At 39.5% G+C, this 15,630-nt stretch overlaps 1 protein-coding gene across 1 annotated transcript in view; it reads left to right on the top strand.

Annotated features, from left to right (window-relative positions):
* Positions 1 to 15,630, top strand: part of SLC26A7 (solute carrier family 26 member 7) — a 189,035-nt gene that overhangs the window by 74,612 nt on the left and 98,793 nt on the right. The window lies entirely within an intron of this gene.

The following is a 15,630-nucleotide window of genomic DNA, read 5'->3' as shown; positions in this document are numbered from 1 at the left end:
TTCAGTGGAGCTGGGTCTTAGCCTTGAGATGGAGATCTCTCAGAGAGCTTTCACCATTTGATATTACATGGAGCCAGGAAGTCTTTTGTGGACCAGTGTCCTGAACTCAGCTCTCCCACCTCAGATGCACAGGACTGACACTTGACCAGAGCACCAAGACCCTCTCAGCCACACAGCTAAGAAGAAAATGGAGAAAGAAAGAAAGAAAGAAAGAAAGAAAGAAAGAAAGAAAGAAAAAATAATAAAATAGTTATTTAAATAAATAATAATTATTAAAAATAAAAAATCATAAAGTAATAAAAAAAGAAAAAATAAAATAAAGAAAGAAGAGAGAAACCAAACCAAAAAGCAAGTCCAGCAATGATAACAAGCGCTAAAAACTATACTTAAAAAAAAAAAAAAAAGGACAGACAAAACCCTAGGACAAATGGTAAAAGTAAAACTATACAGACAAAATCACACAAAGAAGCATATACATACACATTCACAAAAAGAGAAGAATGAAAAAAAAATGTATATATCATTGCTCCCAAAGTCCACCAACTCAATTTTGGCATGATTAGTTGTCTATTCAGTTATTCCACAGATGCAGGGGCATGAAGTTGATTGTGGAGATTTAATCTACTGCTCCTGAGGCTGCTGGGAGAGATTTCCCTTTCTCTTCTTTGTTCACACTGCTCCTGGGATTCAGCTTTGGATTTGGCTCTGCTTCAGCATGTAGGTCGCCTGAGGGCATCTGTTCTTCGCTCAAACAGGACGGAGTTAAAGGAGGTGCTGATTAGGGGGCTCTGGCTCACTTAGGTGTGGGGGAGGGAGGGGTACAGAATGTGGGGCAAGCCTATGGTGGGAGAGACAAGCGTGACGTTGCAACAGACTGAGGTGTGCTGTGTATTATCCCAGGGAAGTTGTCCCTGGATCACGGGACCCTGGCAGTGGCGGGCTCTACAGGCTCTTGGGAGGTGTGGATAGTGACCTGTGCTTGCACACAGTCTTCTTGTTGGCTGCAGAAGCCGCCTTAGCGTTTTGTGCCCATCTCTGGTGTCTGCGCTGATAGCTGCCACTTGCGCCTCTCTCTGGAGCTTCTTTAAGCAGTGCTCTGAATCCTCTTTCCTCGTGCACCCCGAAACAATGGTCTCTTGCCTCTTAGGTACGTCCAGACTTTTTCCTGGACTCACTCCGTCCTGGCTAGCTGTGGTGCACTAATCCCCTTCTGGCTGTGTTCACGCAGCCAACCCCAGTCCTCTCCCTGGGATCTGACCTCCAAATCCCGAGCCTCAGCTCCCAGCCCCCACCCGTTCCAGCTGGTAGGTGAGCAGACAAGGTTCTCAGGCTGGTGAGTGCTGGTCGGCACTGGTCCTCTGTGCAGGAATCTCTCTGCTTTGCTCTCTTCACCCCTGTTGCTGTGCTTCCTATGTGGCTCCAAAGCTTCTTCTCCACCCCCCCCATCTCTGCCAGTGTAGGGTCTTCCTAGTGTGTGGAAACCTTTCCTCCTTCACAGCTCCCTCCCAGTGGTACAGGTCCCATCCCTATTCTTTTGTCTCTGTTTTTCTTTTTTTTCTCTTGCCCTACCCAGGTATGTGGGGAGTTTCTTGCCTTTTGGGAAGTCTGAGGTCTTCTGCCAGCATCAATATGTGTTCCGTAGGACTGTTCTACATGTATATGTATTTCTGATGTATTTGTGTGAAGGAAGGTTATTTCCACGTCTTACTCTTCTGCCATCTTGAATGTCTCTCTGGACTGTTAGTTTCTATAGAACAGAGACTGTCGAGCTCTATAATTCTAACAGCTGGTACAGATTAAACATGAGTTGAATAACTTGTATAAGAATAAGATCAATTTAATGCTAGTAGTATGACTATGTCAAATAACCAAAATTAAATTGAGATTTTATTTTTACCTTTTCTAATTTATCATTTTCTCCCTCCATCCCTCACAAGAAGACACATGCACACACCAAGGCTAATAATATCATGCTCCAATCACCCCATTTTAAATCTTTGTCATTTTCTTTAGCTAGGGCAGAATGGAAGGCAGAAGAGTCAAATTGTTGTCCATCCCTAGCAGTTCTGATTCTCACTGCCTCTTGCTTTAGAGGCTTTTTTTTTTCCTAGAAAATTCTGAGAACTGAAAAGATTATGAGGCTGCCTTCAAACATGCAATTCCATATAAAATAATTCTTAAGCCCTGTGAATTTCTGATATATTCCACAATAAAAAATCAAATAAAAATAATTTGTGTTTGTTTCCTAAGCATATGATAAGTCTGCATACTGGATAATCCAATATTTGTCTCATATCTGTTCTCCATTCCTGCTATGTCCAGTTTAGCTGCTTTGGTCCTTTTTCCTCTTGCTACTCTTCTCATACTAACATTTTAAACCAGCTAGTTGTTACACATTTTATCATCAGATTGATCCTACCAAAGCACAGCTCTGATTTTTGAGCCAGTGTTTTGAACCACACTTGTTTGCAAAATTAAGTGCTTAATAAATGTATGGAAGAATGATGTCCCTCACACCTGGAAAACTCTCTTTTCACTACTTTTAAGGTGCTCCATACTTTGACTTCAAAATGTCTTGCTTTATTTTTTATTACTCCCTTTTGGCTAGTTGTTCTTCTAAACTAACAACGTCGTGTCTTCTAAGCATATCCCATGCTGTCCTGCTTTATACTAATATTCTTCCCTCTTTATGAAATTCTTTCTAATAACTTCTTTCTTCTTGGATTCCTTAAGTGTCAAGATAAAATTTTATCCCTGTACAGCAGTATTTCATTCTCCTTCTGAAAACTAGTGGCACGTTTTCTATTCCTCTCTTTTATATGTGTGCAGACTTGTCTTGGTGTGGTTATTTACACATATCATGCCTCTGAAACCCAGCTGCCTGGAGCTTCTAGAGTCCCTCTTTTCCCCTGTCCCCATGTATGCAGAACTCAGGAATTCATATTAAACAACACATGCATGTTGGAGAAATGTAGAATTACCTGAAGTCTCTGTGAGAGAGGTAGAGGAGGTTTTCTTTTCTTTTCTTTCTTTCTTTCTTTTTTTAAACAAATATTGATTTAGAGTAATTTTTGATTTTCAGTAAAGCTGCAAGGATAGTACACACAGTTGCCACATACCCCACCTACCCGCAGTTTCCCTTATTATTAATATCTACATTAGCATGGTGTATTAGTCACAACTGATGAATCAGATTGATACCTTGCTGTTAAGTAAAGTCCATATATGGTAATCAGATTTCCTTAAATTTTACCTAATGTTCTTTTTTTGTTCCAGGATCCCATCTGATATACCACATTACATTTGGTTGTCTTGTCTCCCGGTAGGCTCCTCTTAACTGTGAAAATGTCTGAGACATTTCTTGTGTTTGATGATCTTGACAGTTGTGAGGACTACTGGTCAGTATTCTCTAGAATGTCCCTCAATTGGGATTTGTCTGATGTTTTTCTTATGATTAAACTGGGGTTGTGGTATTTTGGGAGGAAAATGAGAGAGACAGAGTGATATTCTCATCATATCTTATTAATAGTATAGACTATCAACATAACTTATCACTCTTAATGTTAACCTGGATGACCTGGTTGAACTAGTGTTAGTTTGTTAGGTTTCTCTAAGTTACTCATTTTCCACTTTTCCATACTGCAGTTTTTGGAAAGAAGTCAATATGCACAGCCCACTCTTAACATGTGAGAGTTATGTTAAAGGAGAGTTAAGATAAAGAGTGGGGATTATCTACATAAATTACTGGAATTCTTCTGAACAGTAATTTTCCAGCTCTCCCATTTTAAAATTTAATCAATCATTTATATCAGTATGGATTCAAGAATGTTTACTTTATCCTTTGGATTATAATTCAGTACTATTTTATGTTGTTCTTCAGATTGTTCTAGCTTTGAACATTGGGAGCTTTTTTTCAGTTGGCTTCTATGTCCCTCCTTAATATATTCCCACTTATTTACTTATTTGTTTGTTATTTAATTTTGGAGTTTTTTTTCACTTTCTGGCACTACAAGATGATCTAGGCTCATAGTGTATACTTCCTACCCTAGTCCGAGAATCAGCCATTCTTCTTCATTTTTTTTTATTAGTCTCTGCTTTACAACAAAGTGAATCAGTCATACATATACATCTGTTCCCACATCCCCTCCCTCCTGCGTCTCCCTCCCTCCCACCCTCCACATCCCACCCCTCCAGGTGGACATAAAGCACCGAGCCGATCCCCCCGCACCACGCAGCCTCCTCTCACCATCCATCCACCCCACGCCCGGCAGTGTATACATATCCATGCCTCTCCCCCGCCCCATCACAGCCCCCCCCAAATCCCCAAGACCACCCCCAGTAGGTCTGTGTCTCTATTCCTGTTTTACCCCAAGTACTTCATGACATTTTTTTCTTCTTAAATTCCATATATATGTGTTAGCATATGGTATTTGTCTTTCCCTTTCTGACTTACTTCACTCTGTATGACAGACTCTAGGTCTATCCACCTCATTACAAATAGCTCAGTTTTGTTTCCTTTTATGGCTGAGTAATATTCCATTGTATATATGTGCCACATCTTCTTTATCCATTCATCTGATGATGGACACTTGGGTTGTTTCCATCTCCGGGCTATTGTGAATAGAGCTGCAATGAATGTTGTAGTACATGAGTCATTGTGAATTATGGTTCTCTCAGGGTATATGCCCAGTAGTGGGATTGCTGGGTCATATGGTAGTTCTATTTGTAGTTTTTTAAGGAACCTCCATACTGTTCTCCATAGCGGCTGTACCAATTCACATTCCCACCAGCAGTGCAAGAGTGTTCCCTTTTCTCCACACCCTCTCCAGCATTTATTGTTTCTAGATTTCTTGATGATGGCCATTCTGACTGGTGTGAGATGATATCTCATGGTAGTTTGGATTTGCATTTCTCTAATGATTAATGATGAGCATTCTTTCATGTGTTTGTTGGCAGTCTGTATATCTTCTTTGGAGAAATGCCTATTTAAGTCTTCTGTCCATTTTTGGATTGGGTTGTTTGTTTTTTTGCTATTGAGCTGCATGAGCTGCTTATAAATTTTGGAGATTAATCCTTTGTCAGTTGCTTCATTTGCAAATATTTTCTCCCATTCTGAGGGTTGTCTTTTGGTCTTGTTTATGGTTTCCTTTGCTGTGCAAAAGCTTTTCAGTTTCATTAGGTCCCATTTGTTTATCTTTGTTTTTATTTCCATTTCTCTAGGAGGTGGATCCAAAAGGATCTTGCTGTGATTTATGTCATAGAGTGTTCTGCCTATGTTTTCCTCTAAGAGTTTGATAGTGTCTGGCCTTACATTTAGGTCTTTAATCCATTTTGAGTTTATTTTTGTGTATGGTGTTAGGGAGTGATCTAATCTCATACTTTTACATGTCCCTGTCCAGTTTTCTCAGCACCACTTATTGAAGAGGTTGTCCTTTCTCCACTGTACATTCCTGCCTCCTCTATCAAACATAAGTTGACCATATGTGCGTGGTTTTATCTCTGGGCTTTCTATCCTGCTCCATTGATCTATCTTTCTGTTTTTGTGCCAGTAACACACTGTCTTGATTACTGTAGCTTTGTAGTATAGTCTGAAGTCAGGGAGCCTGATTGCTCAAGATCCGTTTTTCATTCTCAAGATTGCTTTGGCTATTCGGGGTCTTTTGTTTTTCCAAACAAATTTTGAAATTTTTTGTTCTAGTTCTGTGAAAAATGCCAGTGGTAGTTTGATAGGGATTGCATTGAATCTGTAGATTGCTTTGGGTAGTAGAGTCATTTTCACAATATTGATTCTTCCAATCTAGGAGCATGGTATATCTCTCCATCTATTTGTATCATCTGTAATTTCTTTCATCAGTGTCTTATAATTTTCTGCATACAGGGCTTTTTTCTCCTTAGGTAGGTTTATTCCAAGATATTTTATTCTTTTTGTTGCAATGGTACATGGGAGTGTTTTCTTGATTTCACTTTCTGATTTTTCATCATTAGTGTACAGGAATGCCAGAGATTTCTGTGCATTAATTTTGTATCATGCTACTTTACCAAATTCATTGATTAGCTATAGTAGGTTTCTGGTAGCATCTTTAGGATTCTCTATGTATAGTATCATGTCATCTACAAACAGTGACAGCTTTACTTCTTCTTTTCCAATTTGGATTCCTTTTATTTCCTTTTCTTCTCTGATTGCTGTGGCTAAAACTTCCAAAACTAGGTTGAATAAGAGTGGTGAGAGTGGGCAACCTTGTCTTGTTCCTGATCTTAGTGGAAATGGTTTCAGTTTTTCACCATTGAGGACGATGTTGGCTGTGGGTTTGTTATATATGGCCTTTATTATGTTGAGGAAAGTTCCCTCTATGCCTACTTTCTGCAGGGTTTTTATCATAAATGGTGTTGAATTTTGTCAAAAGCTTTCTCTGCATCTGTTGAGATGATCATATGGTTTTTCTTCTTCAGTTTGTTAACATGGTGTATCACATTGATTGATTTGCATATATTGAAGAATCCTTGCATTCCTGGAATAAACCCCACTTGATCAGGGTGTATGATCCTTTTAATGTGCTGTTGGATTCTGTTTGCTAGTATTTTGTTGAGGATTTTTGCATCTATGTTCATCAGTGATATTGGCCTGTAGTTTTCTTTCTTTGTGACATCCTTGCCTGGTTTTGGTATCAAGGTGATGGTGGCCTTGTAGAATGAGTTTGGGAGTCCTCCTCCCTCTGCTATATTTTGGAAGAGTTTGAGAAGGATAGGTGTTAGCTCTTCTCTAAATGTTTGATAGAATTCGCCTGTGAAGCCATCTGGTCCTAGGCTTTTGTTTGTTGGAAGATTTTTAATCACAGTTTCAATTTCAGTGCTTGTGATTGGTCTATTCATATTTTCTATTTCTTCCTGATTCAGTCTTGGCAGGTTGTGCATTTCTAAGAATTTGTCCATTTCTTCCAGGTTGTCCATTTTATTGGCATAGAGTTTCTTGTAGCAATCTCTCATGATCTTTTGTATTTCTGCAGTGTCAGTTGTTACTTCTCCTTTTTCATTTCTAATTCTATTGATTTGAGTCTTCTCCCTGTTTTTCTTGATGAGTCTGGCTAATGGTTTATCAATTTTGTTTATCTTCTCAAAGAACCAGCTTTTAATTTTGTTGATCTTTGCTATGGTTTCCTTCATTTCTTTTTCATTTATTTCTGATCTGGTCTTTATGATTTCTTTCCTTCTACTAACTTTGGAGGTTTTTTGTTCTTCTTTCTCTAATTCCTTTAGGTGCAGGGTCAGGTTGTTTAATCGAGATATTTCCTGTTTCTTAAGGTGGGATTGTATTGCTATAAACTTCCCCTTTAGAACTGCTTTTCCTGTGTCCCATAGGTTTTGGGTCATCGTGTCTCCATTGTCATTTGTTTCTAGGTATTTTTTTATTTCCTCTTTGATTTCTTCAGTGATCACTTCGTTATTGAGTAGTGTATTGTTTAGCCTCCATGTGTTTCTATTTGTTACAGATCTCTTCCTGTAATTGATGTCTAGTCTCTTAGCATTGTGGTCAGAAAATATACTTGATACAATTTCAATTTTCTTAAATTTACCAAGGCTTGATTTGTGACCCAAGATATGATCTATCCTGGAGAATGTTCCATGAGCACTTGAGAAAAATGTGTATTCTGTTGTTTTTGGATGGAATGTCCTATAAATATCAATTAAGTCCATCTTGTTTAATGTATCATGTAAAGCTTGTGTTTCTTTATTTATTTTCATTTTGGATGATCTGTCCATTGGTGAAAGTGGTGTGTTAAAGTCCCCTAGTATGAGTGTGTTACTGTCGATTTCCCCTTTTATGGCTGTTAGTATTTGCCTTATGTATTGAGGTGCTCCTATGTTGGGTGCATAAATATTTACAATTGTTATATCTTCTTCTTGGATCGATCCCTTGATCATTATGTAGTGTCCTTCTTTGTCTCTTCTAGTAGTCTTTATTTTAAAGTCTATTTTGTCTGATATGAGAATTGCTACTCCAACTTTCTTTTCGTTTCCATTTGCATGGAATATCTTTTTCCGTCCCCTTACTTTCAATCTGTATGTGTCTCTAGGTCTGAAGTGGGTGTCTTGTAGACAGCATATATATGGGTCTTGTTTTTGTATCCATTCAGCCAATCTGTGTCTTTTGGTGGAAGCATTTAGTCCATTTACAGTTAAGGTCATTTCGATATGTATGTTCCTATTCCCATTTTCTTAATTGTTTTGAGTTCGTTATTGTAGGTCTTTTCCTTCTGTTGTGTTTCTTGCCTAGAGAAGTTCCTTTAGCATTTGTTGTAAAGCTGGTTTGGTGGTGCTGAACTCTCTCAGCTTTTGTTTGTCTGTAAACTTTTTAATTTTTCCATCAAATCTGAATGAGATCCTTGCTGGGTAGAGTAATCTTTGTTGCAGGTTTTTCTCCTTCATCACTTTAATTATGTCCTGCCACTCCTTTCTGGCTTGTAGAGTTTCTGCTGAGAGATCAGCTGTTATCCTGATGGGGATTCCCTTGTGTGTTATTTGTTGTTTTTGCCTTGCTGCTTTTAATATGATTTCTTTGTGTTTAATTTTTGACAGTTTGATTAATATGTGTCTTGGCGTATTTCTCCTTGGATTTATTCTGTATGGGACTCTCTGTGCCTCCTGGACTTGGTTAACTATTTCCTTTCCCATATTAGCGAAGTTTTCAACTATAATCTGTTCAAATATTTTCTCAGTCCCTTTCTCTTTCTCTTCTTCTTTTGGAACTCCTATAATTCGAATGTTGGTGCATTTAATGTTGTCCCAGAGGTCTCTGAGACTGTCCTCTGTTCTTTTCATTCTTTTTTCTTTATTTTGCTCTGCATCAGTTATTTCCACTATTTTCCCTTCCACCTCACTTATCCGTTCTTCTCCCTCAGTTATTCTGCTATTGATCCCATCTAGAGTATTTTTCATTTCATTTATTGTGTTTTTAATTGATGCTTGATTCATCTTTATTTCTTCTAGGTCCTTGTTAACTGTTTCTTGCATTTTGTCTATTCTATTTCCAAGATATTCGATCATGGAAATAGAATCTTGGATCATCTTTACTATCATTATTCTGAATTCTTTTTCAGGTAGACTGCTTATTAGCTCTTCATTGTTAGGTCTGGTAGGTTTTTATCTTGCTCCTTCTCCTGCTGTTTGTTTTTCTGTCTTCTCATTTTGCTTATGTTACTGTGTTTGGGGTCTCCTTTTTTCAGGCTGCAGATTCGTAGTTCCTGTTGTTTTTGGTTTCTGTCCCCAGTGGCTAAGGTTGTTTCAGTAGGTTTTGTAGGCTTCCTGGTGGGGGGGCTAGTGCCTGTATTCTGGTGGTTGAGGCTCGATCTTATCTTTCTGGTGGACAGGTCCACGTCTGGTGGTGTGTTTTGGGGTGCCTGTGGCCTTATGTTTTTAGTCAGCCTCTCTGTTAATGGGTGGGGTTGTGTTCCTGTCTTGCTAGTTGCTTGGCATAGGGTGACCAGCACTGTAGCTTGCTGGTCGTTGACTGAAGCTGGGTTCTGGTGTTGAGATGGAGATCTCTGGGAGATTTTTGCCACTTGATATTATGTGGAGCTGGGAGGTCTCTTGTGGACCCGTGTCCTGAAGTTGGCTCTCCCACTTCAGAGGCACAGCACTGACTCCTGGCTGCAGCACCAAGAGCCTTTCATCTACCCAGCTCAGAATAAAAGGGAGAAAAATAGAAAGAAAGAATTAGTAGAAGAAAGAAATAGAGAGAGAAAGGAAGAAGGAAAGAAAGGAAGGAAGGAAGAAAGAAAGAATGAAAGGAGAGAGGGAGGGAGGAAGGATGGAAAGAAAGAAAGAAAGAAAGAAAGAAAGAAAGAAAGAAAGAAAGAAAGGAAGAAAGGAGGGAGGGAGGAAGGGAAGAAAAAGAAAGAGTGAAAGGAAGAAGGGAGGGGGGAAGGAAAGAAAGAAGGACAGACAGGAGGGAGGGAGGGAGGAAGGAAAGAAAGAAAGTAAGAAAGGGGTGGAGGGAGGGAGGGAGGAAGGGAAGGTAGGAAAAAAGAAAGAGAGAAGATAAAGTAAAATAGAATAAAGTATAAAATATAGTTGCATTATTAAAAATTAAAAAGTAATTTTTGAAAAACAAAACCAAAAAAAAAAAAAAAAATGGACGGATAGAACCCTGGGACCTATGGTGGAAGCAAAGCTATACAGAGAAAATCTCACACAGAAGCATACACATACACATTCACAAAAAGAGAACAGGGGGAAACAAATCGAAAATCTTGCTCTCAGTCCACCTCTTAAATTTGGGATAATTCGTTGTAAAAAGAGGAAAAGGGGAAAAAATCTTTAATCTTGTCCTCAAAGTCCACCTCCTCAATTTAGGATGATTCGCTGTCCATTCATGCACTCCACAGACACAGGGCACATCAAGCGGACCATGGAGCTTTTATCCGCTGCCTCCGAGGCTGCACAGAGAGATTTCCCTGTCTCTTCTCTGCTCTCACAGCTCCCGGGTCTAAGCCTTGGACCTGGCCCCGCCTCTGCGCATAGGTCGCCGGAGGGCATCTGTTCTTCGCTCAGACAGGATGGGTTTAAAGGAGCCGCTGATTCAGGGGCTCTGGCTCACTCAGGCAGAGGGGAGGGAAGGGCACACCGTGTGGGGCGGGCCTGTGGCGGTAGAGGCCGGCATGATGTTGCACCAGCCCGAGGCGCCCCGTGTGCTTTCCCGGGGAAGCCGTCCCTGGGGACCCCGGCAGTAGCGGGCTGCACAGGCTCCCCCGAAGGGGGGGTGGTGGACAGTGACCTGCGCTCGCACATAGGCCTTGTGGCGGCGGCTGGAGCAGTCCCAGCGTCCCACGCCCGTCTCCCGGGTCCACGCCTTTAGCCGCAGCTTGCGCCCATCTCTGGAGCTTCTTTAAGCAGCTCTCTTAATGCCTCTCCTCGTGCACCAGGAAACAAAAGGGAAGAAAAAGACTCTTGCCCCTTCGGCAGCTCCAGACTTTTTCCCCGGACTCCTTCCGGGCTAGCCGTTGCACACCAACCCCTTCAGGCTCTCTTCCTGCCGCCAGCCCCAGTCCTCTCCCTGCACTCCAACCGAAACCCGTTTCCCGAGCCTCAGCTTCCAGCCCCGCCCACCCCGGCGGCCGAGCAGACAAGACTCTTGGGCTGGTGAGTGCCTGAGGGCACCGATCCTCTGTGCGGGAATCTCTCCGCTTTGCCCTCCGCACCCCTGTTGCTGAGCTCTCCTCGGCTACTCCGAAGCTTTCCCCCTCCGCCACCTGCAGTCTCCGCCCGCGAAGGGGCTTCTAGTGTGTGGAAACCTTTCCTCCTTCACGGCTCCCTCCCACTGGTGCAGGTCCCATCCCTATCCTTTTGTCTCTGTTTATTCTTTTTTCTTTTGCCCTATCCAGGTATGTGGGGAGTTTCTTGCCTTTTGGGGGGTCTGAGGTCTTCTGTCAGCATTCAGTAGGTGTTCTGTAGGAGTTGTTCCACGTGTAGATGAATTTCTGATGTATCTGTGGGGCGTCTTACTCTTCCGCCATCTTCCTCCGTATCCCCAGCCATTCTTCTAAGGAGATCTGGTTTCTTTCATTGGACAATGGTATTAGAGATTAATATCTGGGTGTGAGGTGTGCCACAGGGGTGTTGTTTGCTTCTAAGCCCTTTCAGCTGACACAGCAAGGACATATATGTGTGTATATCAACAAAAGTATGTAAACATACCTATATATTTCTAAATGTATCCATCTGTATCTGTGTTAAACTAAACAGGGTTTCCTACTGATGTCTGCAACTCTTATCCCTCCCATACTAATCATTCTAGCCTTCTCTCCTTGCTTGTCTATAACTTATGCAATAGTGAGAAACCTTGCTCCCACTGACTACCATCCATTTACTTGATTTTTCAATTCCGGTGTATATTTATAGTGGTTTCAGAATTGTTAACCTCTACTCCCATGGGAAATAACTTTATCAACTCAAGTACAGTGTTTCTTTTTTGCCTTTGGTTTTATATTCTTTACCAATTTCCAGAGTTATTCACATGAGTACGTTTTCTGCATTCCTTTCAGTGGGGTTTGTTCATACATTTAGCAAGTCTGAAAAATCTGTATATTGTATGAGTCCATTTAAGTGACACTCTAGAAAAGGCAAAACATATATAGAGAGTAAATGATGCATTGGTCATCAGTTAGATTCTTTGACACATTCTACATTCCATCCTGGGGTCTCCTGACCTCCAAATGATTTTCTAAATATTTGCACACATTAAGGTTCATGGGTTTTGACAAATGCTTAATGTCATATATACGCCCTTATAGTATCATACAGAATAGTTTCACCATCCTAAAAAGTTCCCTATGTTTCACCTTTTACATACTTTTCGACACCCAAGCCCCTGGCAACTACTGATCTGCTTCCTGTCTCTATAGTTTTGCCTTTTCTAGAATGTCATGTAAATGGAATCATGCAGTATGTGGCCTTTCCAGACTGTCTTCATTTGCTTACAATATTCATTTAAGATTCATCCATGTCTTTGCATGGCTTGATAGTCCATTCCTTTTTGTTACTGAATAGTATAGAGAAGAGCTTTATATTCTGAATTCCACAGCATATAACCTCATAGGTATCCATCTGACAGTTTTGTCTCATGTTCTCTTGCCACAGAGAGGTTTTTTCTGCCATATCCCTACACAGTACTCAGTTGTTCTCCTATTATCACGAGCAATTTACCTCTCTCCCTCACACCTGCATACCATACTCAGTAGAGAACAAAGGGCTTTTAGATTTTTAGCTCCCACTCAAACAGCTTCTTAGACCTTACCTTCCTATTAACACCTACATTACAGTTCTTTATGCTCCTGATTAACATTTCCTGCTCCCAACATCAGCATTTCATCTCAGCTTATAAGGTCTTTCAAAGTGTGAGCTATATCTTTATCTCTGTATTCTGCAACAATTTTGTGTCTTGCCCCTAGTAGGCATTCAATAAATATTCACTGAACAAACAAATAAGTGATTTGGTATAATGGGAGAGCCAGATTGCAGACAAACTGACAAAACCTGAAATGCATGCAATATTCCATCCACTTAGGTAGTATAGTTGTTTGCTATGCACTCTTTTCTTTTTTCACTACTTGAAGGCCACGTGCAAAAAATGGCCTGAAATCTGACATACATTCAATTTATATAGAGCATATGGTGTTTATAAAAGCATTACCAAATAGTATCATGCTAGTGAACCTTAATAATGTGTGTCAGAGGTTTTCAGCATTAGCCCAGAACATCAACATTACTACAAACAGCTGAAATATATTGTAAGAAATTTATTTTCCCATAAAATGTTGCATGGGCAAGTTTTTGGGAATTAGCTAGCCAGATTAGAATTATCATCATTCCTATTATTAGTAAAAGGCATTGATGTAGCTCTTTATTAAGTCATTAGCTTAAAAATTGTTTAACATTGGCATAAAATTTAAACACTAGGCCTCCAAGCGAAATATTCTAGAAGGATCCTTATTTTACATACTTAAATTCCAGAAAAATCTTGAGAACAACAGTTCCATCTGTGGCCACCTCTTAACAAAGCCTGTGTTGCACAGGTACTTGCTGCCTTCAACCTGTATACCTCAGCCTCTGTATGCTAGATCCCTAATTTTGATGTGAATAAACTGTTGAGATTTGGGCGCTGGGGAAAGGGAAGTTCTTAAATTTCTCCTTCTTCTCTTTCTCCACCTTGTCCTATCCCTCCCCCTCCTCCTCTTCCTCTTTTTCCTTCTTAAAATGTCTGCCATTGTTTTGGGTTATGGAGAATGTTGTCATCCAGAAGAAAGTAATTTCTCTTTGACTAAATCTCACATGTTTGCAATCATCCTTTACATACACAATATTTTGTATCAGAAATGAGGTCTTAAGGGGCTTGTTGAACTTCCAAAGTCAAGAATTATCCATTTTAGGAATTTATTTGTTGCTGGGAAGAGTTTTTTTAAAGTATAAAACTGCACGAGTAGAATATTACAAAAATACTTTGAGTCTTTGGATACGTTTTAAATCTTTTTGATTTATATTGTAAGGTAGGTACATATATTTTGAACATTTGAAAGGGTTGAACTCTTTATATCTTGAATTTTTCCCATACCCTTCCATTTGTAACTTTCAGGTTGTGGAAATGACAAAGAAGTTGCTACTAGAAGATGGTGGTTAGCTGGAAGTTGTTGGTGTATCACTTCAGGTTAGGTGATGTTTGTTTCTCAGACATGAGAAATCATTAACCCTTTTAATTAGATGCTGGGTAGGAAACAAATAAAAACCAGAAAGTAAAATGGTGATGATCTATACGAGGCATCCCAAAGGAGTTTGCTTCTCAAAATAAATGAAAATAAGATTTATTGTCATACAGATAAGAACTTTCTAACATTCCATGTATGCATAAAATTCCATATATGCAAACAGGTTTCACAATTTCAAAGATTTGGATTGCTTGTATACTGCATTTAGCTGAAACGAAAATCCAACTCTCTGGAGTTCATCTTACCCCAATAATATGCTAATTTCATCCTCATGGCCTTTAAGAGTTAGTGTCATAATTTGCAACTAACTAGTAGAAAGATACTTGGGAAAAAATGGTTCAGTATTTTTCTTAACTAATTGTGTTTTCAGGATGAAGATCAACACACTATGAATCAGTGTGTTCCAACTGTACCCATACTATTGATTTATTGGGTATTTCCCTTGGGACATTTCTATTGGACAAACTGACACATAGATATAAACAGTTCAAATACATTTCTTTCTGCACTGATAAATTTGTTCATGTTCTCCAGAAATGGAAAATATGGTGTGGCCTTTTCTACATTTTGAAATCTCGTAGCTAGTTTTCCATGCTGGGTAAATATATACGGCACCTTATGACATTCAACATACATCGCATATGTTGCACATTTTACAGGTTTCAAAGGTCTTTCATATGTTAATTCACATTCATTTTACAACAATTCTGCAATATCAATAGGGCAGACATCATTCTAATTATTTATAGATCATGAAGCTTGGAAATTTTTAACAGATTTTCTATAGTCACAAAAACTAGGATGTGGTAGAGCCAGAATCAGAACTTAAGTTTTCAGATTTGAGCCCAGAAAACTCCACCCTAATACAAGTTTAGAGTATTACTGCTTTTGGCCAAGGGACATTGTGATATGATGGAAATTATATATTTTGCAATGTATGCTCTGGTGGTACTTAGATAGCACTTTATACTTTTCATTTTTATCACTGTGAACTCTTGATAGAAGGAGATCTCATTGTTATTCTTTCCTTTGATTTCTTTAATAGTTAATCTTATTTTCCAACAAGAATTTTAAGACCTGACCTAAATATTATAATTAACACATTAAGAGGATATATCAGCGTGACTCGCTTTGTGTTCATTTTCCAGTGTGGATATTCATGAATGTAATTTAATGTTACTTTCAAAACAGCAAATCTCTATGTCTGAGTTTACATGGATGCATTCAGTCAAAGAGTGGGCCATCTCCTAAAAGTTCTTTCTCTACACTAATCATTGCAATGTTAGTAGTTAGTAGAGAAAAGAGAATTGATTTTTGCTGCCATCTTTTGCCCAGCAGAACTCAATGCACAGCTTCTACTCAGATGAGATTATTT

This window comes from Mesoplodon mirus, assembly GCF_964341445.2.
Source record: "Mesoplodon mirus genome assembly, chromosome: 16".
Classification (NCBI taxonomy): Eukaryota; Metazoa; Chordata; class Mammalia; order Artiodactyla; family Ziphiidae; genus Mesoplodon; species Mesoplodon mirus.
Note: the sequence above shows the minus strand (reverse complement) of the source record. Positions and strands in the feature narration are given on the sequence as shown.